We start from the raw sequence: 24972 nt of genomic DNA on the forward strand, positions 1-24972 counted from the left end.
ATTATTTTTTTAATCACCAGAAAAAAAGAATGAAATGGAAATCACCAAATATTTCTCATATCTGCAATATATGTGATGAACAAAAGTTATAAAACAGTCATCACTGAAGTATTAAAAATGCCCAACATGTCAATTTTAAAAAGTACAATGGTTTAATAAAAATATATAGAAACCTTTAAACACATATAATATATCAAGGGATACATTCTGAAGCATTAACTGGCAGATTTGAAAATAACACTCAGAACACCTAATGTTAGGGAGAAAGTGTTGAGGTGCCTTCTCAGCCACTACTGAGATCATTCACAGGTTCGGTGTTTTTGTTAAGCTCTGCGTCTGTGTGTTTTTATGATGCAGAAAATGCATGCACATTATTTGCTCTGAAAATTACCTCCTATGTCATCCGTACGTGACTGAGCAGCTCCAAAGGTGGTTGATCCAGGACGGTTTAGCATGACATTGTCTCAAGTGACCATCAGTGGAGAGTTTATTCTACCCCTGCTTCTCCTTTCCTCTGCTGTGTAACTCCCTGGATTCAGGACTTGTGCTGAGCCCCGGGGCAAGCCTACGTCACTGTAACTGAAGGGATATTTATTCTAGACAGTGATCCCTTGATTCTAGAGCAGGGACCCTGGCATGTTGTCAGGAGGAACACTTGTCATTTCCCTCAATGAAATCATTAGCATCTGGCTCAGGTCCATCCTGGCAGGTCTGTGTGAGGCCCACATGGCTGATGTCCCCAGGGCTCCATGGCTGCTTTGAATTCTTCCTGAAGGTCCTTATCCAGGACAGGTCTGTTTCTCCCCCACTAAGTGGCACCAGTAGGGACTAGAGATTGCCTGGGCTTGGGGTTGTTGAGCAAATAACCAGGTTCCTCCTTTTTTTTTTTTTTTCATTCTTCTACTGTCTTTGTTAAGGCTTTGTGTTTGGGGACAATGGCCTTGCACTGTGCTTCCTCTAAAAACTGGGCTTAGAGCATACCAGCACATGGGAGATCTTGAGTGATCTCTCATAGTAGCAGTGTCTCCCATGTGCAAATGCCATCAGAGGCTCAGAGTAGTGAGTATGGGGTGTGGACTGCCCTCTTGTAAGAGCAGCATTTTTTTTAATATATATATATATATTTTTAAAGATTTTATTTATTTATTTGACAGACAGAGATCACAAGAAGGCAGAGAGGCAGGCAGAGAAAGAGGAGGAAGCAGGCTCCCTGTGGAGCAGAGAGCCCAACATGGGGCTGGATCCCAGGACTCTGGGATCATGACCTGAGCCGAAGGCAGAGGCTTTAACCCACTGAGCCACCCAGGCGCCCCTAAGAGCAGCATTTTGAATGAGACCTGTTTACATATACTTTGCATCAATTTACATACCAGCCTCTGATAACTAGCTCTAAATACTCTTCTGTGACTTCAGCTAGTTAGTGCTACTAATCACTGTGGTAGCCAGGCCTGGTATTAAGGACATTACATACATGAAAAACTGAAAAGACTTGTGAAAACATAATCATGAATGTGGTAAATCAGCCCAGGCCCCTCACAGATACAGGGGTTTCTTAGCCTGATTCCTTATGCTGGAGTGACAGCACATTCAACACTTTTAAGGGAGATCGTGCCTTTCTAGCACTCACCTCATTAACCCCCACCCTGGAAAAACAAGGAAGGGAAAAAAAAAAAAACCAACTTTTTTTTTACTATCTTTCATTTAATAATCACTGTGCTAATGGTACCAGTTATTATTTCACACTTTTTCTGTTATTTGACATGAAATCTACATAGTTTGTGAAGTTGGTTGGTGGTGAGAAGAACACATAGAAAAGGTGATGGTGAAGGTTGCCCATGGGGCTTGCAGTGTCCAACCTGCGTCCTTGCACATTCAGCTCTCAGATGAGCTTTTCCTCCTTTTCACCTTTCTCAGACTTCATCGTGGAGTGACCAGCCACAGTCTGCCTCACTTGAGAATGGAAAGTTGGGGGGTGGGGTGAGCAGGGGGACAGGTACACCTGCACAGTCCCCTGCCTTGTGTTGATTCCCACTTTGTGGGTTCCACTGGGTGTTGATACTGATTACTGAAACAACATACTAACTCCTGGTTTGTACAGTTGACTTTTAGTAGCAGATTGGGAAGTTTTACCCCCTTCAGAGATCAGGCAGGGGATAGAAGGGATCTGTTCTTAAAAGAGTAAAAAGTTCTTCAAATTCATGCTGCTCTTTGTAGGTCACCTAAAAATACCGATCTTAGTAGTTTTAGATCTTAAAATAACTAAATGTGTACCTTTCATTTTTGTTCCTGTTAAATCAGACATCCATTTATACTAGATTTCAGGATAGGATAGAATAAAATACCCACTTCTCCCTATGTTGTAAGAAAATAAATTGGGAAGAGCCTACCTATCGTTATATAGGAAGTTGTTTTAATTATAGCAGGAGACTGCTTAGTGTTTCTCACTGACCTCTTCTACCCTCAATCCACTGTGGGCATGGCTATTTGAGAATGCGGTCTAGAGAATAATAGTGTGGTCATGCAGAGCATTCCTCTTCCCCTGTTAGTTTTGAGCATGAATGATGTAGCCGCCCCCCCTCCCCTACTTTTTCTTCATTAGGATCTGGTATTAGCCTCTTCGCTGACAATCTCATGTTAAAAAAACGTTAACAACTTGAAATTCGGGAGACCCAGCGTTTGGTTGAACCTTGCTCTCAGGAACTCCTGTGGGGGAATGTCTGCCTCAGTTTCCCAAGCCAGTGCCTCTGTTCAGTCACACCTGTGTCTACAGTTTTTATTACTCTGACTTTGTCATTTTGAAGTAAGAGCGGTGCAGTGTATTTTAGGTGTTGTGGTGCTTCCTATTTTATTTCTTTTGGCTCAGTAGTAAGTTGTTAGTTGTAGTAAGAATAGCTTCTGGGCCATTTTAGTTGTGAGCACCTTACACGCAACGCAGGTCCAAGGCCTAGATTGTTTTTCTGTGAACCTCATTGTCAGCAGTGGTTTATATAAACAGAAGTTTCTTTTCTGCAGATAAGCCCACTTCCGTGCTCTCCTTTCCCCCATGACTGTTCTTGACATCACCTTATAAACCTTCAGCAACCAACACCTGCTGTGGAGGGCAGCCATGGTGCAGTTCACCATTCTTGGCCTTGAACTGAGGAGTTAGAGGGAGGGAACCTGTCCAGGGCTGTTTCTATCAGGGCTGAAGGATCAGAGCACACCTTCCCTAGATGGTCCTGCTTTATGTGGTGGGTGGGTTCGAGGGTGATGGAGGGCCGTGTTTCAGCTCCACTTGAGTTTCATGCATTTTCAGTCACTCTAATCAGCCTTTTTACTATAAAGCATGTGGAGCTGCTCCAACTCATAATGAAGTGGATAGAATTCTTTTGTAATTTGAAGTCAACCGCCTGATGCAGTATTTTAAGAATTCTATAGCATATCGATTTCCACAATCATTCATGTGCTTTATTTCTTTTCTCCAAACATTAGAGTGATGGTTCACAATCAAGAATGTGAGTGGAAAAAAAAAAAAAGAATGTGAATGAATTCTAGAATGAACTCACTACTATCTCTTGATTGACTGACTGCATTTTTGTCCTCCCACGTCTAAAATGCCTGTGAGCTATCTTTACTCATAAAATTTTTGATAACAAATGCATCCTTTGTTTTGCTTTTCCCCCTACTAACCAAATTTTCCAACTCTCTAGATACTGCGATCTGGATATTCTATTTAATTTGGTTGGGCACGAACTACCCAGATTCAGCTCTGACCCTGCAGATGAAGGGCTCAGCCCCACCAGATTCCCTCTTCCCATCCGGCCCCTTCAGATGGGATCCCTATCCCAGCTTGTCACCTGTACATCTCACCAATCAGCTATCAATCTTAAGTTTTCATTAACCCCCTCCTGAAATTCAATCATTTGCTAGATTGGCTTACAGAACCCAGGAAAGCACTTTACTTACCATTTCTGTTTTAGTATAAAGGATACAATTCAGGAACAGCTAAATGGAAGAGAAGCTTAGGAGAGTGTATGGGGATGGTGCCTGTATGTTTCTTTGGAATACTAGGATCAATCATGGAATATCAAGGGTTAGATACAAGGAAGGACATAGATACAAGGAGGACTGGGGGATTAGCTGGCCACAGACTCATATTATAGTTGTTAATGGGTCATGGAAGGGTTGAGCCTAAAGGAAGTGTGAGATCAGTATTGACAGAACTGGCCTGTGAAACAAGGTGTAGGATATAGTCTAAAAGGGCCATGGTGATTTCCAGAGAACATTTGCTGCTGCTTAGGGCCTAGTACCCACCTCTCTATACTTAACTGGTCTTAAAAGGGAGGGAGTGTTACTTACTTACTGAACCCATTGTCTGACATTATCTGTGTAATTCATGACCTCAGAATGTGAGTGAGGGTGTATGTGAGGTTTAGTGAAAATCATCTACAATTTTTTCAGCCCTTATGTATCAGCTACTTTGGAAATTATTTTAAATATGTTATTTCATTTAATTTTCACAGAGACTGTGAAATGGATGTTCTTCATTTCCACTTTTCAGACAAGAAACCAAAGGCCTGTGAGGTCACATGATTTGCTCACATTCCAGGTTAGCTTTGGAAAGTACCAGAGCTGGGATTCAAACTCAGGACTTTGTCACTCTGGCAACCCATGACGGATACTGAGCACCTACTATGTAGCAGGCACTGGGCCAGGTACTGGAAATACAAAGAAAAATTCAACTGCCTTCACTTCAAGGATGACAACGCATCGTCTTTATCAAAATGCTAAGGAGACTCCACAATGACTTAATTAAAAGCACTGCATAAATGCATGGCATTATATTAGGTTGGCAGTAGTTTCCTGCCAATATGTGAAGCACTAAGAATCAATAGGAAGAAGTATATGGTTGTAAAAAAAAAATGAGCAGAGCCATGGAAAGGCTAATTGAAAGCGTGGAATGTTAAGAAACGCACAGATTTATTTATGGAAAGTTTGGAAGATGCTACTCTAGCAGTTTCTGGCTGGTTTTGATGATTGATGATAGACCTAAAGTAGCTGAGCTATTGAGATTAACTTAAGTTGCTTTATTTAAAACCGTGCTCTCTCAGAGAATCTTAATTTTAATGTTCCCGGAGGTATATGCCTGTGTTATGTTGGGGATAAGCAGTTTTAGAGTCAGAGAGGAAATGAAGAAAACAAGGCCAATACAACATGGTTTCAACACTATTTGTCAATATATTGCCCATGATATTGTGCCAGAGCAGCTAATGAGAATATGGGAAGGGCAAGTAGGGTAAACACTCCTGGAAAGATGGTTAGAATCAAACAAGGGAGGAGCTATAGTTAAAACATAGTGGTTCACAAGATGCCCTTCAACGGAAGAATGGATAAAGAAGATGTGGTCCATATACACTACGAGTATTATGCCTCCATCAGAAAGGATGAATACCCAACTTTTGTAGCAACATGGACTGGAAGAGATTATGCTGAGTGAAATAAGTCAAGCAGAGAGTCAATTATCATATGGTTTCACTTATTTGTGGAGTATAACAAATAACATGGAGGACATGGGGAGATGGAGAGGAGAAGGGAGTTGAGGGAAATTGGAAGGGAAGGTGAACCATGAGAGACTATGGATTCTGAAAAACAATATAAGGATTTTGAAGGGGCAGGGGTGGGAGGTTGGGGGAACCAGGTGGTGGGTATTAAGGAGGGCAGGGATTGCATGGAGCACTGGGTGTGGTACATAAACAATGAATTCTGTTACACTGAAAAGAAATTAAATAAACACACACACACACACACACACCAAAATAAACAAAAAACCATAGTGGTTCAGTATTAATAATAGAAGAGTAGATATTAGGAGTTCTCTTTTATTAAGCAAAATGAACAATTCTTAGGGTGGTGATAGATCAAGAATCTTGTATTGATATAGGGTTTTTACATATGACCTCTTTAATTCAAAATGCTTTTTTTTGGTTTTGTTTTGTATCAGCAACTGGTAAAACGTTGAATCGCTTAGGCATTCTTTATCACTGAGTCATTTTTTCTTTTTCTTTTTTTTTTTTTTTTTTACTGCTTTGATGGAATTATCTCAATGAAATTGGAGAAAACTAAAAGATGGGCTTGGGAGCAGTCAGTATGTAAGTGGTACTATATATTTTGGTTTTACTTGAAGTGGGCTAGAAGGGAAGAAAGAAAAATTGTGTGTAGAGCTCACTCATTGTATGTTAGGCACCCAGCTAGATTCTTCTTTTTTTTTTTTTTTAAGATTTTATTTATTTATTTGCCAGACAGAGATCACAAGTAGGCAGAGGCAGGCAGAGAGAGAGAGGAGGAAGCAGGCCCCCCGCTGAGCAGAGAGCCTGATATGGGACTCGATCCCAGGACCCTGGGATCATGACCTGAGCCGAAGGCAGAGGCTTTAACCCACTGAGCCACCCAGGCGCCCCGGCACCCAGCTAGATTCTATGTGTAGAGTCTCTCTTTCCCTCTAGGTTTAAATATTGTCTATGAATCAATCAATCTTTATATAATTTCATTTGCATAGCATTTGTAACATTTTGCAGATGAGATTTCAAAGATTAAATGACTTGCTAGTTAAGGTGGGTGCAAATTTGAACCCAGAACTTTTTCCTTCAAAACCCTTGTTTTTGCTGGAGTTTGCTGCCGTCTTGGGTTTGAAAAGATTGCAGTTATCGGCAAGATAAAACATGAAGTGAAGTTATAGCATCATTTTTTACTTCCTTTTATTTTGAGCAAAATGATGATATTAAGTAGATGTTTTTAAGAGCATCCTATAGTGCATCTAAAAAATGTCTAAGGAAAGTCCTGCCCTACTAAGGTTTTGAACCTTTTTAAAGGATATAGTCACCTAGAACCTTTCTGAATTGCTGCTCTCCATTTAGAGTTGATTTTTAGAAATTCTTTTCAGCCACTACAACTTGTAAAGCTGTCTTATTTGGCTTTTGTTTTGCTTTTCTTCTCTGCACTGTTGGTATTTTGAGCAACCCTAGCTAGGTATTAGACCAGTTGCATCCAACATAAGGTATTTTGTTTGGACTTTGAACTCTCCCTTTATTCATCTTGTTTGTACACCGTCTGCTTCCTCTTCCCTCTACTTTCCTGGCTGCCCAGACTTCACTAATTTGTAGTCTTACCTCTTCCATGAGTGCATTCCTGGTCACCGTCTGTATTTGCTATTCTTTCTTCGGCACCTCTGTGGGACCTTATGCTGTTCTCTTATTAATCATAGGTTCTTTCATAAATGTATTTCTGTGTTTCATTGTGAATACCATGGTGCTCCAGCTTCCTACATTTTAAATTCTTTGATTTTGTGGATGGTGATTTAAACAACAGTTCTTTGCACAAAAGTCAGATTTTAAAAAAATCTTCTTAAAAATTATTTAGTGTAACTTTATTTTACTAAAACTCTTTGCAGTACAGAGATAAAATGATTTGATCATTTATGGTGCCACAAAGGGTATAGGGAATGTAACACTCATAATTGGTGGCGGGGCTCCTTGGTGGGACTTGTAACTAGTGCATGGCCACTTGGGAGATCCATTCAGATGTATCCGTTCAGATGTAAAATGCATATGCCATTTGACCTTGCAGTTCAGCTTTTAGGAGTTGATTCTCAAAATGCTAGAATGTGTATGCAAACATGTGTACAAGGGGATTTTTTTAATAGATTTATTCAGTTTAACAAAATGTTGGAAAAATTGTCAATGTTCATCAACAAGGATGTGGCTGAATTAAATACATGGTGGAGCTTTCGTGTGATGGAATGTGGAACAATCTGCACCATTAAAAAGAATGAGGTAGATCTCAGTGTCCTACTTGACTTCTATGGAATATTATCAGTGTAAATTCTTAACTGGCAAGAATATGATATAGAGCAGTATGCTAACATTTGCGTAAAAATTAAGTCTGTGGGTAGTGAACAGAAGGGCCGTCTGTACCCCAGTGTTCATAGCAGCAATGGCCATGGTCGCCAAACTGTGGAAAGAGCCAAGATGCTCTTCAATGGACAAATGGATAAAGAAGATATATACAATGGAATATTATGCCTCCATCAGAAAGGATGAATACCCAACTTTTGTATCAACATGGACGGGACTGAAGGAGATTATGCTGAGTGAAATAAGTCAAGCAAAGAGAATCAGTTATCATATGGTTTCACTTGTGGAGCATAAGGAGTAACATGGAGGACATTGGGTGAAGGAGAGGAGAAGTGAGTTGGAGGAAATCAGAGGGGGAGTGTTATGCCTGAGTTTTCGCGTCTGAGAGACCACCAAGGAGCCAACACTGATGTACTCACACAAGGGTTTATTTGACAAGCTTAAGCTTGGGCCCAAGTATACCCGACACAGCGGAGAGGTGCTTGGACCCTGAGGTGACATGCTTAAGCTTGGGCCCAAGTATACCCGACACAGCAGTGTAGGGACCTGGACCCTGAACCAGACTACAGTCGGAGTTTTTAAAGGCAGAGTAGGAGTGGACTCGTTGGTGGGTGAGGACAAAGGGATGATGTTAGTCTCTAAGGAATTTTGGAAGCAAGGTCTTCAGGACCTTGAGGGGCTAGCTATTGTTGGGAGAAAGGTTATTTATTACCAGTAGTAAAAATCTTCTCGTGAGACTCTTCAGATGTGTATCAGTGGGTCACATGCTTGGGAATGATCACTGACACTATCTTGGAGGTTTAGAGATAAAGTTTCACATTTCTCCTATCAAGTGACCTTGTTAGTGAGATTTAGGTTTAGAAGAAATTTAACTTTATTTACATTTCCTTCTGTCTCAGCTTCTTTCAGTTTTATGGTGGGGAGGGTGACATTGGCTTTGGGGAACTGAGTTATTTGCCTCTGGAAATTGGGCTATTGTTAAATCTCTAGGACATTTGTAAACCAAGGGAGACTCCTATATTGCAGGATTGTGATCTCTGCAAGTTAACTATTTGTTTTTCTTTTAGGGCAGCCAGGGGTGGCTGAGGAATGTCATACATACTACTGAGGGGAGGGGAGCGGGTGGAGAGGGGGTGCAAGGTGCCAGCTTTTGCTTTGTCAAGATGGCTGTACTTATGTCAGGGCTAGACTCGAGGTGAGTACAGCCTTGTTTTTCTTGGCCTCCAGAGGAGACGAACCATGAGAGACTGTGGACTCTGAGAAACAAACTGAGGGTTTTGGAAGGGAGAAGGTGGGGGTTGGGAGGGCCTGGTGGTGGGTATTAAGGAGGGCAGGTATTTCATGGAGCAATGAGTGTGCGTATAGACAATGAATCTTGAAACAATGAAAATATAAAATTTTAAAAAAGGTTAAGTCTATGGGAGAGGGCTTTATATGTGTATGTGTGTACCTACACCTATTCAATTGTATAAAACATATAAAATGTTTATAGGGAGGTACAGGAGGCAGTGGGTGTTTACTTTCACTGTTTACCCTTTTATGACATTTGAATTTTATTACCATATACATGATTTATCAGTGAATAATATTAGTTTTTAAAAGTCTGATAGTATAGATTTAAAATTCCCAAGTCTATCAACTTAGCAACAATAGATGAGAATATGTATATAAAGAACTTAGTATGGTTTCAGATATAATAATGAGTCATTTAGTAAGTTATATGAGCGGTGGTCATGGTGGAGATGGGGGTGGAGTTGTAATGATGATGTCAGAGCTTGACCTTGAAGAATCCCTAAGGGCAGGGCAGAGCAGAGTGAATTTTCCATCTCATTATCTTACCATCACCTGGGGATCTAAGTAGCCTTAAAGAGGTGGTCTCAAGTATGGAATGTTTTATATTTTGGTGCTTTGGTTTAACATTAATGATTTTTTTCTATGTTCTCTTCTATAATATTTTCTTATTTGTTTGTTTTTTAACATGAAATAATTGTAAATCACTTACTATCAGGGAAATAATTTTAAAAACTCATGTGTCCGCCACCAGGCAAAAATAAATGATTCAGTCAATATTTGCAGTCTTGACAGATGAGCCATGCTTATCTTGTGGTAATGTGGATCCCTCATCTTTTGCCACCTAGCTCTAAGCCCTACTTTGAGAAGCAAGGCTTGCTATCTACCACTTAAGATTAGGATCTGATATTGCACTTTGATGATTTCTGTGATGATGTAATGATTTCTCTGAGGTTGGTGGAACTAAATTTGGTTTCTAAGTCATGTGACCATCTCTTTGTTGCCATTTGACCTGTAAGAGCATTGGTTCCCTGGCATATGTAACCATGCTCTAGTTCTGTGTAGTGGTCTGGAATGGGTACTTTGATATCAGCATCCTTGCTTCAGGGGTTTTTGCTGCTTTAAGGGACTCATACATTTGCAAATTCCACTTCCATTTCAGTTCTGTCCCAATCTGATCCTTTGTTATGACCTAGGTGGGAAAGGGAAACTGTAGGGAGGGCAGGTAGGAAGGACAAGACAACAAATGGCCAGGGAAAGATCCATAGTTAACCAGGGGTAACCATGTGCAGGTGCTTTGTGCTGATGTTTCTTCTTCAGAGTGCTGAGGCTCCCTGGCTTGATGGACTGTATCTGTGAAACTATAAATAGTTTTTTTTTTAAATTTGTGCCTTGCATTTACATATTGATGTCATTTTTTTTTTTTTTTTGCCAGTATTGAAATTCAGAATTGATTTAAGTAAATGCACACATATCATCCAGATAAAAACAATCTCAAACTGTTTCTTATGGTCAAATATAGGTGGGTGAAAATTAACGTGTTATGAACAATTAGTAATTGCAATGTAACTCCCCCCGCCCTTTTTAAAATACTTTCCCAATGTTATTAGGTAAAGTAAAATTACATTGAGTGACTCAGGGTGTAGAAGTATCGTGAAGGAGTTTTTCACTATTACTTCTAGAGGTTAAGTTTTGGAAAAATTATGTGACCAGTAATCAAAAAATATTTAATATTTATCAAAGTGGAAAGTAAAACAAACAAACCAAACTTTAACATTTGACATGTAAACATTGACCTCATTTTTATTTAGTTGTACTGCCCAATAGTAAGTGTTAGTACTTACTTACATGTACAAGAGGCATAGTAGATAGTGGATAGCAATGCATTTAACTCTACTCGTTTTTTACCTTTGGCCAGATATTTGGCCTTTTACAGGGAACAGAGAGACAGGAGATTTTATTGTTCACACTGTGCTGAACCCCAGAGGTACTGCCCCCACTTGCTTAAGGTCTTTCTAGTGCAAACTTAGAGAAATAGTGGACCTGTTTCTTCACAGAGCTCTTGTAAGACTTAATATGAAAAATCACAGAGGCATAACTGTATTGAGCCATTAATTTTCAACTGTTTTTTTTTTCCTATCGTGTTTTATTTTTGTTTTTCAGATACTATCTCTTTTGGGATTAAAACAGACTGAAAGGTAAGGTTGCGTTTTTGTAAGAAAGCTCAGAGTAGAGGGAAAAAAATCTTAGTTCTAAATATATCTTCAAGAGTTATAAGATAAGATAGCGTTTTCTCTGAAAGAACAAAGACATGGCAGTCTGATGGTTTTTAAAAATCTCAGAGACTTTATTTCATACCCATGTAACTGACGGCTCAGAGTCTTCAAACTATTTCTAAGATCAAAGATATTTTTTCACATATTTGAGATCTCATAAATCTATGGGCAAATAAACTATTTTCCAAAGCCCAGATTTGTTTCTGAAATAAAATATAGCTTGTGTTTTCCAGATCTGTACTTAAAATGATGCAAAGAACTATTTATGTGGAGTAGAATGTTGAAAAGACCATCAGCATTTCAAAGAGCTGATACTCTGTCCCAGAGCTCAAGTAAACAGTGCTGGCTGTATCCTTCACTGCAGAGATTTCCCCCAATTTCTTTTCTAAACTTTCAAGTTTTTTGATATTTATAAATATCAGATGTCTTAACTTTTCATGTGGTCAAATTTATGTGTCCTCCATTTATTTCATCCGCTTCTTTTGTAGAGCAGTCATTTCTAACCCCGGATCAAGGAATTACCAATATTTCTTCTGCTTTTGTTTGTTTTCTTTTGTTTTTAAACTTGTAACAGAACATCCCACAGAACTCTCCACACTCTGTTTAGGCATAAAACATGAAGTGGAGATGAGTTCATTTTTCTCCCAAATAGTTTCTTAACACTATTCCTTATGTAATTTATTTCCACACTGGTTTATGAGGATCTATATATTAAATTTAAAAAAAGGAATCTGTTCACCGTATCAGTTCTTTCACCAGTTTTCATTGTTGCTTTTTTCTTGTTATTTTTCAACAACCTTCTTGTTTACTCACTTGTTTAGTTTTTCAAATGAAGTTGGGTATTGTTTAAAGTCCTCCTAACCACTCCCATAGAAATTTCTGTTGGGAGTTACATTAAAATAATTTGGATAGAGCTGGCATTTTATACTCTTTAGTCTCCACAGTCAACATATATCACTATTTATTCTGATCTTTCATGGTTCTTTGTAGATTTTTGCAATTTGCTTTGAATTTACCTCTTTATACCCAGTAGTCCCCCATGTTATTTACAAGGGATCTATCCTAAGACCCATAGCAGGTACCTGAAACCATAGACAATATAGATCCCTGTATATCCTATGTTTTTTTCCTCCCTGTACATACCGATGATAAAGTTTATAAATTAGGCACAGTAACAGATTAAAAATAACTAATAATAAAATAGAATAATGATAACAGTGTAGTGTAATAGAAGTTATGTGAATGTGGTCTTTTTCTCAATTTCTTACTGTACTGTACTCATCCATCTTGTGATAATGTGAGATGATAAAATGCCCATGTGAGGGGGTGGAGCGAGGGGAACCATGCAGGCACTATGACGTGGTGTTAGGTTTCTGTCCTGCTGGCAGTACGTCAGAAGGAGGGTCACATCCTGTTCCGTGCTGACTGTGGGTAATTGGAATGGAGGAAAGTGAAACCGTGGATAAAGAGGGGACTACTTACTCATTGTTATTATAAATGATTTTTTTCATTGTAACTTTATTTTCTGTTGGTTATTACTGGGATTGAATATGCTATTGATTTTTAGGAATTTTAAGTTCATTCCCTTGAACAAACTGTTATTTGTTCTAATAGCTTATCAGTCGATTCATTTGAGTTTCTAGATCGATAGTTATGTTGTGGCCAATAATACTTTGGTTTCTTTTTTTCAGGAGCCCTGTTCCATTACTTCCTGTATGTTCTTGCATTGGCCGAGTCCTAAAATTAAAAAAAAAAAAAAAAAAAAAAAAGATTGGTTGTAAAGTACTTACTCTGTTAGGAATGTTTTTGTAACTTACCTAGAGACTGCAGGTTCCTTTCTACTGTGAGGAAAGGTTTTTCGAAATTGCCACATTTCCTTGGTAATGCATCAGTGAAATCTGTTCATATTTTGGAAGAATAATTGTAAGTTTAGAGAAAATTTGTTAAAATAGTTGCTTTGAAAACTTATTGAAAGCAGGTTTTTAAATAGATTATTATTTTTTTTTTTTCCTTTTCACATTTCTAGGCAGAAACTTGGTGATAATTGGGAAAGAGAAATTCAGAGTTAGAAAATATGAGTGGGGCACCAGGGTCACTTAGTCAGGTGTCTGACTCTTGGTTTCGGCTCAGGTCTTAATCTCAGGGGGGGCTTGAGATTCTCTCCCTCTACTCCTACACCCGCTTATACACACACACACACACACACACACACACACACACTCTCACTCTCTCTCTCTCTTGCAAATAAATAAATCTTAAAGAAAAACACGAGTTCAGTGGTTCTAAATTAAAATCTAACTTTTATGGATAATTGTTATAATAGATATTGACTATGTAGAAAAAATAATTTCCATTAGAGACTCAGCAGAATTATCTTTCCTTTAGTAGGCAGGTAACATTTTTTTACTAGTTTACCTGCTTTTGCGGTGTGCTGTTTTCTAGCTCACGAATTGTCTCTGCTGCCAGAAAGCTGAAACCACCTGCTCAGTTTGCTTTGGTGTGTTTCCTTCCTAACCTGGGGGTACCTTTGCCTGTATGCAGGTGTCTTCCCTCTTTTCTCCTCAGCAGTCTTTTGTGTGGCTTGTCACTTGTCTGAGAGTTCTGAATAGAATCTCCATAGACATGGCGGGAGCTGTTCTCTGGAAGCTTCTGCAGCAGTGACTTGCCTTTCCCCGTGTTTAAGATGCCTGCCTTTTCTTCCATCCACTTCGTTACCAAACCTCTCTCCTGGCAGGATTTCTCAGAAGTTCCCCTCAGTGAGGAGGCTTTCTCTGATCATTTCTGCCAGTAGTTCCTCGAGTCACAGGGCGCTTTATGCTTTCTGTGTATTTGAGACATGTTTAGAGTTTCCCACCGTGTTTCACGGCTGGGTCGCATTTCCCACAAATCCCCAGTGGTTGGCACTGCCGCTGTGTTTTGAATGAATGAGTGGGAGACTGCCTGTATTTTGGTGCTAAGTGCTCTGAAACATGCTTCTTGTAATTTTTATTTTTTATTTTTTATTTTTTATTTTTATTTTATTTATTTTTTTTTATTTTATTTTTATTTTATTTTTATTTTTTTTTTTAATTTTTTATTTTTTATAAACATATATTTTTTTATAAACATATATTTTTATCCCCAGGTCTGTGAATCACCAGGTTTACACACTTCACAGCACTCACCAAATCACATACCCTCCCCAATGTCCATAATCCCACCCCCTTCTCCCCAACCCCCTCCCCCTGGCAACCCTCAGTTTGTTTTGTGAGATTAAGAGTCACTTATGGTTTGTCTCCCTCCCAATCCCATCTTGTTTCATTTATTCTTCTACCCACTTAAGCCTCCATGTTGCATCACCACTTCCTCATATCAGGGAGATCATATGATAGTTGTCTTTCTCTGCTTGACTTATTTCGCTAAGCATGATATGCTCTAGTTCCATCCACGTTGTTGCAAATGGCAAGATTTCATTTCTTTTGATGGCTGCATAGTATTCCATTGTGTATATATACCACATCTTCTTGATCCATTCATCTGTTGATGGACATCTAGGTTCTTTCCATAGTTTGGCTATTGTGGACATTGCTGCTATAAACATTCGGGTGCATGTGTCCCTTTGGATCACTACATTTGTATCTTTAGGGTAAATACCCAATAGTGCAATTGCTGGGTCATAGGGCAGTTCTATTTTCAACATTTTGAGGAACCTCCATGCTGTTTTCCAGAGTGGCTGCACCAGCTTGCATTCCCACCAACAGTGTAGGAGGGTTCCCCTTTCTCCGCATCCTCGCCAGCATCTGTCATTTCCTGACTTGTTGATTTTAGCCATTCTGACTGGTGTGAGGTGATATCTCATTGTGGTTTTGATTTGTATTTCCCTGATGCCGAGTGATATGGAGCACTTTTTCATGTGTCTGTTCGCCATCTGGATGTCTTCTTTGCAGAAATGTCTGTTCATGTCTTCTGCCCATTTCTTGATTGGATTATTTGTTCTTTGGGTGTTGAGTTTGCTAAGTTCTTTATAGATTCTGGACACTAGTCCTTTATCTGATATGTCGTTTGCAAATATCTTCTCCCATTCTGTCAGTTGTCTTTTGATTTTGTTAACTGTTTCCTTTGCTGTGCAAAAGCTTTTGATCTTGATGAAATCCCAGTAGTTCATTTTTGCCCTTGCTTCCCTTGCCTTTTGCGTTGTTCCTAGGAAGATGTTGCTGCGGCAGAGGTCGAAGAGGTTGCTGCCCGTGTTCTCCTCAAGGATTTTGATGGATTCCTTTCGTACATTGAGGTCCTTCATCCATTTTGAGTCTATTTTTGTGTGTGGTGTAAGGGAATGGTCCAATTTCATTTTTCTGCATGTGGCTGTCCAATTTTCCCAGCACCATTTATTGAAAAGGCTGTCTTTTTTCCATTGGACATTCTTTCCTGTTTTGTCGAAGATTAGTTGACCATAGAGTTGAGGGTCTATTTCTGGGCTCTCTATTCTGTTCCATTGATCTATGTGTCTGTTTTTGTGCCAGTACCATGCTGTCTTGATGATGACAGCTTTGTAATAGAGCTTGAAGTCCGGAATTGTGATGCCACCAACGTTGGCTTTCTTTTTCAATATCCCTTTGGCTATTCGAGGTCTTTTCTGGTTCCATATAAATTTTAGAATTATTTGTTCCATTTCTTTGAAAAAGATGGATGGTACTTTGATAGGAATTGCATTAAATGTGTAGATTGCTTTAGGTAGCATAGACATTTTCACAATATTTATTCTTCCAATCCAGGAGCATGGAACATTTTTCCATTTCTTGGTGTCTTCCTCAATTTCTTTCCTGAGTACTTTATAGTTTTCTGAGTATAGATTCTGTGTCTCTTTGGTTAGGTTTATTCCTAGGTATCTTATGGTTTTGGATGCAATTGTAAATGGGATTGACTCCTTAATATCTCTTTCTTCTGTCTTGCTGTTGGTGTAGAGAAATGCAACTGATTTCTGTGCATTGATTTTATATCCTGACACTTTACTGAATTCCTGTATAAGTTCTAGCAGTTTTGGAGTGGAGTCTTTTGGGTTTTCCACATATAGTATCATATCATCTGCGAAGAGTGATAATTTGACTTCTTCTTTGCCGATTTGGATGCCTTTAATTTCCTTTTGTTGTCTGATTGCTGAGGCTAGGACCTCTAGTACGATGTTGAATAGCAGTGGTGATAATGGACATCCCTGCCGTGTTCCTGACCTTAGCGGAAAAGCTTTCAGTTTTTCTCCATTGAGAATGATATTTGCGGTGGGTTTTTCATAGATGGCTTTGATGATATTGAGGTATGTGCCCTCTATCCCTACACTTTGAAGAGTTTTGATCAGGAAGGGATGTTGTACTTTGTCAAATGCTTTTTCAGCATCTATTGAGAGTATCATATGGTTCTTGTTCTTACTTTTATTGATGTGTTGTATCACATTGACTGATTTGCGGATGTTGAACCAACCTTGCAGCCCTGGAATAAATCCCACTTGGTCGTGGTGAATAATCCTTTTAATGTACTGTTGAATCCTATTGGCTAGTATTTTGTTGAGTATTTTCGCATCTGTGTTCATCAAGGATATCGGTCTATAGCTCTCTTTTTTGGTGGGATCCTTGTCTGGTTTTGGGATCAAGGTGATGCTGGCCTCATAAAATGAGTTTGGAAGTTTTCCTTCCATTTCTATTTTTTGGAACAGTTTCAGGAGAATAGGAATTAGTTCTTCTTTAAATGTTTGGTAGAATTCCCCCGGGAAGCCGTCTGGCCCTGGGCTTTTGTTTGTTTGGAGATTTTTAATGACTGTTTCAATCTCCTTACTGGTTATGGGTCTGTTCAGGCTTTCTATTTCTTCCTGGCTCAGTTGTGGTAGTTTATATGTTTCTAGGAATGCATCCATTTCTTCCAGATTGTCAAATTTATTGCCGTAGAGTTGCTCATAGTATGTTCTTATAATAGTTTGTATTTCTTTGGTGTTAGTTGTGATCTCTCCTCTTTCATTCATGATTTTATTTATTTGGGTCCTTTCTCTTTTCTTTTTGATAAGTCGGGCCAGGGGTTTATCAATTTGATTAATTCTTTCAAAGAACCAGCTCCTAGTTTCGTTGATTTGTTCTATTGTTTTTTTGGTTTCTATTTCATTGATTTCTGCTCTGATCTTTATGATTTCTCTTCTCCTGCTGGGCTTAGGGTTTCTTTCTTGTTCTTTCTCCAGCTCCTTTAGGTGTAGGGTTAGGTTGTGTACCTGAGACCTTTCTTGTTTCTTGAGAAAGGCTTGTACCGCTATATATTTTCCTCTCAGGACTGCCTTTGTTGTGTCCCACAGATTTTGAACCATTGTATTTTCATTATCATTTGTTTCCATGATTTTTTTCAATTCTTCTTTAATTTCCCGGTTGACCCATTCATTCTTTAGAAGGATACTGTTTAGTCTCCATGTATTTGGGTTCTTTCCAAACTTCCTTTTGTGGTTGAGTTCTAGCTTTAGAGCATTGTGGTCTGAAAATATGCAGGGAATGATCCCAATCTTTTGATACCGGTTGAGTCCTGATTTAGGACCGAGGATGTGATCTATTCTGGAGAATGTTCCATGTGCACTAGAGAAGAATGTGTATTCTGTTGCTTTGGGATGAAATATTCTGAATATATCTGTGATGTCCATCTGGTCCAGTGTGTCATTTAAGGCCTTTATTTCCTTGCTGATCTTTTGCTTGGATGACCTGTCCATTTCAGTGAGGGGAGTGTTAAAGTCCCCTACTATTATTGTATTATTGTTGATGTGTTTCTTTGATTTTGTTATTAATTGGTTTATATAGTTGGCTGCTCCCACATTGGGGGCATAGATATTTAAAATTGTTAAATCTTCTTGTTGGACAGACCCTTTGAGTATGATATAGTGTCCTTCCTCATCTCTTATTATAGTCTTTGGCTTAAAATCTAATTGATCTGATATAAGGATTGCCACTCCTGCTTTCTTCTGATGTCCATTAGTATGGTAAATTCTTTTCCACCCCCTCACTTTAAATCTGGAGGTGTCTTCGGGCTTAAAATGAGTTTCTTGGAGGCAACATATAGATGGGTTTTGTTTTTTTATCCATTCTGATACCCTGTGTCTTTTGACAGGGGCATTTAGCCCATTCACATTCAGGGTAACTATTGAGAGATATGAATTTAGTGCCATTGTATTGCCTGTAAGGTGACTGTTACTGTATATGGTCTCTGTTCCTTTCTGATCTACCACTTGTAGGCTCTCTCTTTGCTTAGAGGACCCCTTTCAAGATTTCCTGTAGAGCTGGTTTGGTATTTGCAAATTCTTTCAGTTGTTGTTTGTCCTGGAAGCTTTTAATCTCTCCTTCAATTTTCAATGATAGCCTAGCTGGATATAGTATTCTTGGCTGCATGTTTTTCTCGTTTAGTGCTCTGAAAATATCATGCCAGCTCTTTCTGGCCTGCCAGGTCTCTGTGGATAAGTCAGCTGCCAATCTAATATTTTTACCATTGTATGTTACAGACTTCTTTTCCCGGGCTGCTTTCAGGATTTTCTCTTTGTCATTGAGACTTGTAAATTTTACTATTAGGTGACGGGGTGTGGGCCTATTCTTATTGATTTTGAGGGGCATTCTCTGAACCTCCTGAATTTTGATGCTCGTTCCCTTTGCCATATTGGGGAAATTCTCCCCAATAATTCTCTCCAGTATACCTTCTGCTCCCCTCTCACTTTCTTCTTCTTCTGGAATCCCAATTATTCTAATGTTGTTTCGTCTTATGGTGTCACTTATTTCTCGAATTCTCCCCTCGTGGTCCAGTAGCTGTTTGTCCCTCTTTTGATCAGCTTCTTTATTCTCTGTCATTTGGTCTTCTATATCACTAATTTTTTCTTCTGCCTCATTTATCCTAGCAGTGAGAGCCTCCATTTTTGATTGCACCTCATTAATAGCTTTTTTGATTTCAACTTGGTTAGATTTTAGTTCTTTTATTTCTCCAGAAAGGGCTTTTATATCTCTCGAGAGGGTTTCTCTAATATCTTCCATGCCTTTTTCGAGCCCGGCTAGAACCTTGAGAATTGTCATTCTGAACTCTAGATCTGACATATTACCGATGTCTGTATTGATTAGGTCCCTAGCCTTCGGTACTGCCTCTTGTTCTTTTTTTTGTGGTGAATTTTTACGTCTTGTCATTTTGTCCAGATAAGAGTAAATGAAGGGGCAAGTAAAATACTAAAAGGGTGGCAACAACCCCAGGAAAATATGCTTTAGCCAAATTAGAAGAGATCCAAAATCGTGAGTGGGGAGAAAGGGGATAAAAAGAGGTTCAAAAAGGAAGAAAGAAAAAAGAAAAAAAAAAAAAAGAAAAGAAAAGAAAAGAAAAGAATTTTTTTAAAAAAAGAAAACACCTAAGAAAAATGTAAAAAAATATATATATATATTAGATAAACTAGTAAAAAATCGTTAAAAAAGAAAAAGGTAACAGTTAAAAAAAAAAAAATTTTACCCGAAGGCGAGAAAAAAAAAAAAATGAAAAAGAAAAAATTAAATTAACTGCAAGACTAAAAAAAATCACAGGAAAAAAGCCATGAGTTCCGTGCTTGGCTTTCTCCTCCTCTGGAATTCTGCTGCTCTCCTTGGTATTGAAACCGCACTCCTTGGTAGGTGAACTTGGTCTCGGCTGGATTTCTTGTTGATCTTCTGGGGGAGGGGCCTGTTGTAGTGATTCTCAAGTGTCTTTGCCCCAGGCGGAATTACACCGCCCTTACCCGGGGCCGGGGTGAGTAATCCGCTCGGGTTTGCTTTCAGGAGCTTTTGTTCCCTGAGCGCTTTCCGTAGAGTTCCAGAGGACGGGAATACAAATGGCGGCCTCCTGGTCTCCAGCCCGGAGGAGCCGAGAGCCCAGGGCCCCACTCCTCAGTGCGCCCTCAGAGAACAGCGCCCAGTTACTCCCGTCTGCCTGACCTCCGGCCGCGCTCCGAGCTCACCGAGCCTGCGACCGGTTCAAGGTAACACGGAGCTTCGAGCTTACTGTCGGCTCTGTCTCTGTAGCCGGCTTTCCCGTTCCAATACCCGCAAGCTCTGCGACACTCAGACACCCCCGATCCTTCTGTGACCCTGCGGGACCTGAGGCCACGCTGACCCCGCGTGGGCTTCGCCCCGGTTTAGCCTCTGGAGCGATGTCCCTCAGCGGAACAGACTTTTAAAAGTCCTGATTTTGTGCACGGTTGCTCCGCCGCTTGCCGGGAGCCGGCCCCTCCCCCCGGGGTCTATCTTCCCGTCGCTTTGGATTCACTTCTCCGCCGGTCCTACCTTTCAGAAAGTGGTTGTTTTTCTGTTTCCAGAATTGCTGTTCTTCTTCTCTTCGAACTGCCGATGGATTTTCAGGTGTTTGCAATCTGTAGATAAGCTATCTAGCTGATCTCCGGCTAGCTGAAGCAGTCTCAGCTTGCTACTTCTCCGCCATCTTGACTCCTCCCCCCCATGCTTCTTGTAATTTTTCTACATGCTGTCCAGATCTACTAGCCTTTTCTGTATATTCTCTTTTTCTCAAAAATACTATCTTAATAACGGTCACAATACATGCTTGTTACTGTTCTTTGCTGAATGTATATATTTTTCTCAAATATATTATTTTCACAGTGATCATGGCATAGAAGCTATAATACATAAGTTGTTTTCTGGGCTTCATATGTTACTATTAAAAATGAGTGGAGGGGCTCCTGGTTGGCTCAGTGGGTTGAAGCCTCTGCCTTCGGCTTGGGTCATGATCCCAGAGTCCTGGGATCGAGCCCCACATCAGTCTTTCTGCTCAGCAGGGAGCCTGCTTCCCTTCCTCTCTCTCTCTCTACCTGCCTCTCTGCCTACTTATGATCTCTGTCTGTCAAATAAATAAATAAAAATCTTAAAAAAAAATGAGTAGAAACTAAATATTTTTTTAAATGGCTTTTCCATTAAAATGAAAAATATTGCTCTGGAAATATACCAAAAAGACATGAAAAATGCAAGATGGTAAAAATAACAGTGTGGCCAAAGTCATGACTTTGTGGTGAGTGGCACGACTGTACTTCTCTGTCATTATTTTATATACTTTTGGGAAAAATGTATTCCGTAGCCACTGTGTGTAACTTCTTAGAATCTGTCACTTAATTGGTGACAAGTTTCATCTCGTTAACAAGTTACTTAATTTTACCTATGAAAGATTCCTAACCAACTCAATCGAAGATAACTATGATGTCTTTTTAGTCATGGTTAATTAGATTAATAACAATATTAATAATCGCTAAATACTTAATGAGCTCCTTCTCTGTGCCTTTCTCATTTAATCATCATAGTTAGCTAGGGTAGATCTTGAGGCTGTTTGGCTATTTATGTTGAGCCTCACTTTGTGATAAATTATCTTGCTCTGGGCAAACTAGTCAGTCACCTGTCTTTTCAGATGGCCTTGCTTCTCTCAAATGTCCAGGAAGAAGGTTTTGTTGGATTTGGGGTGGTGGCATGTGCTCCAGGGGGATGACTGTATATCCTAGAAATATTCCAAACTCATTGATTAGTTTTTAATCAGTCAAGGAGCAAATTCTCACTAAGGTCAGCTTTGGGTAAAAGTTAATCCTATTGTGTGTGTGTGTGTGTGTTTATTCCTAAGGTCTCAGAATGCTTTATAGGAATTGTCATTTTTCTTCTCTGATCCTCATGATTCCTATGTAAATAAATGAATTCATTTAATTTGAAAGTCTTTTCCTTGAGAATCAAAGCCAGGAATTCGGCATTTTACAAAATCCCTTTTCGCATACATTTCCTAATATTAGAAATTACTAGACAACCAGCAGTACCCTTTCCTTAGAGGAGAGATGGAAGTGGATCTTGGGCGTGGCTATCTGAAGCCTGTCTTGTGGTGGGCATTGGGGTCCTTCCCTGGAAGCTACCTGTTCTTTCACGTCAAGGCTGTGCCATCTTCTGTCCTTGTGTGGAGGTTGCCAAGGCTCTAAATTAATTGGATGTAGGTGGAGAAGGAGCTCTGTCTGCATGGCGGCTGAGGAGACAAAATGGAGGGAGAGATGCTTTTGGGAGTGAATTTCCTGTGTGCACGTTCCAATTTCACTTGCCTGCTGTCTGGCCATGCATACAGATTATATGTCCTGTAAGAGAAGTTTTGAGGGAAGGTGTAAGAATTATCCAGGGAGATGGTAGGCGGAGTTTGGCTGTCTCCTAGTGTGGTGTTCCCACAGCCCTAATGGGATTGTGATGGTGTCACTTTTTATTTTCATATTCTTGCCTTGAGTATCTTCTACACTGACCACTAAATTCATTTAATTTTTTGGTGGATTTTATTTTTGTCTTCAAACATGTAACCTCTACCCAGAATTATACTTTAGATACTCCAGAGTGAAAGAATTACTTGAACAAAGGCAGGCTATTTAAAACCTCTAAAAATATAGCAGGGAAGTTTCCCCCTATTACTTAGCATCACATCACATCTTCAGACTGACAAAATTCTCTGTGCTGTTATTTTTCTGTTTCCTTTTTTAATCAATGCTAAGAGCATTTGTGATGCACTTGTTTATTTATAGCACCAAGAATACAATAGAAAAGGAAAATGAAGAAGCCCCTGATTTATTTTCTTTTGGAATTTGATTTTTACCGTCATATACTATTTGATTGAAATGATGTGCCCCTTTTTCACTGCCTAATTCTGTAGGATATCAAGTCCTGTGAATTGGTAATAAAATAGCCTCTAATCAGACAATCAGAAATTTCAGTTGTATTGGGAAGCTTGATTCATGTAGCTTTTATGATTTGGAGCATCTAAAGGAAGGAGAAACCATTTGCTCAACAGTGTTTATTGAATATATACCCTCTTGGTATATAATACTTAGTGTCTTAATTCAACACCTATTTATTGTCTCAGTTTCTGGAGGTGAGAAATCTAGCCACAGCTCAGGTGGGGGTTTTTTCTTCAGAGTCTTGAAAGACTGAAATTAAGGTGCCATTGGGCTACATTTTCATCTGGAACTTGGGGTCTTCATCTGAATTTGTGTGGTTGTTGTCAGAATTCAGTTCTTTGCAACTGTTGTACGGAGGCCCTTAGCTTCTAGAGGCCTCCCACAATACCCTGTCATATAACTCCCTTTGTAGGTAATTCACATTGTAGCTCTTTGATATTTTAAGGCCAGTAGGAAAGTCTTTGCTGCTTCCAGCCTCTGTCCCCAGGGAAGACCTGCACCCTTGTGGCAAGGGCTCCCTTGACTGGCCTGGATCCATTCAGGATAATCACCCTTTTGATGAACTCACATTTAACTGATTAGGGACTATAACCACATCTGTAAAACCCTTTCACCTTTGCCATATAACATAATGTAGTCATGGAACTGATAGTCTTCATATTTGCAAATCCTGCTCATAGTCAAGAGGAAAGGATTATATAAGGATGTGGGTTATCAGGGTTCATTTTATGTTGGACAGAGATTTTGGAGCTGAGGCTATGCTAAGTTTTTAAAGGATTACTCTTGCAACTGTGTGAAAGTTGGTTGTAGGAGAATAAGGATGGAAACAGAACAGTTAGGAATCAATTGTAAAATTTCAAGTGAGAGCTACTGGTGGTTTAGATTGGGGTGCTAATGGTGGAGATAGGTAAAAAAGTTGGAATCAACATGTGTTTTAAATATTTTGTTTATTTATTTTAGAGAGGGAGCACGTGAAGAGGTAGAGGAGCACAGGGTGGGGGGGGGGCAAGAATCTTAGGCAGACTCCGTGCTGAGCGTGGAGCCTAATGCAGGGCTTGATCTCAGTACCCTGAGATCATGACCTGAGCGGAAACCAAGAGTCAGACGCTTAACCGACTGATCTGTCCAGATCATCATATGTTTTAAAGGTAGAGCTAACAAAAAAGTTGCTTATGGACTCAATAAGAAGCATGAGAAAGAAATCACATGTGATTCCAAGGTTTCTGACTTGATCCACTAGAAGGACAAAGTGAGGAAGAGCACACTGGAGGGGGCAATGCAAAATCAAGAGCTTAGCGTTGGATATAATAGGTTTGCGTTTGGATGTAATAGGACTACTAGACATCCAGGTAGAAATGCTGAGTAGGCAGTAGGTTAGTAGGTTTGGAGTGTAGAGAAAGAGGTTTTAGCTAGGGATATAATCAGAATGTTTCAGTTTATGGATGGTATTTAAAATTGTGAGATGGATCAGACCACCTAGGGGAGTGAGTGTAGTACAAGAGGATGGCTTGAGGACTGAGTCCTGGGGCATTTCAGTGTTTAGAGGGCTGATGAGCAGGAATAAGCTAATGACCAGTAAGGAAGAGCTAGCGAGAGAGGAGAAGTCCAGGTGCTGCGCTGAGACCTAAGAGAAGAATGTGTTCCAAGAAAAAGAAGGGAACAACTTTGTCAAATGCTGCTGATTGTTCAAGAAGAATGGAGGCTGAGCACTGCCATTGGGATTACTAATATAGAGGTTACTGATGATCTGGACAGGAGCTACTGTTGTGGTTGAATAAATATGCCTTGTGGGTCTAATTCGCAGAGAATGGAGCAGAGGAATTAGAGA

The 24972-nt window shown here is 39.6% G+C and overlaps 1 protein-coding gene across 9 annotated transcripts in view; it reads left to right on the top strand.

Moving 5' to 3' along the window:
* The window catches only part of FARS2 (phenylalanyl-tRNA synthetase 2, mitochondrial), a 531358-nt gene that overhangs the window by 84976 nt on the left and 421410 nt on the right, over window positions 1–24972 (top strand). For 3 of the 9 annotated variants that reach the window (XM_059179166.1, XM_059179165.1, XM_059179170.1), the window contains one exon: window positions 11343–11377. The exons of the other annotated variants lie outside the window; for them this stretch is intronic. The gene's annotated coding sequence lies outside the window, so the exon portion shown is untranslated. The remainder of the gene's footprint in view (window positions 1–11342; window positions 11378–24972) is intronic. 9 annotated transcript variants of the gene reach the window in all.

The sequence above is a fragment of the Mustela lutreola genome, chromosome 6 (assembly GCF_030435805.1).
Source record: "Mustela lutreola isolate mMusLut2 chromosome 6, mMusLut2.pri, whole genome shotgun sequence".
NCBI lineage: Eukaryota > Metazoa > Chordata > Mammalia > Carnivora > Mustelidae > Mustela > Mustela lutreola.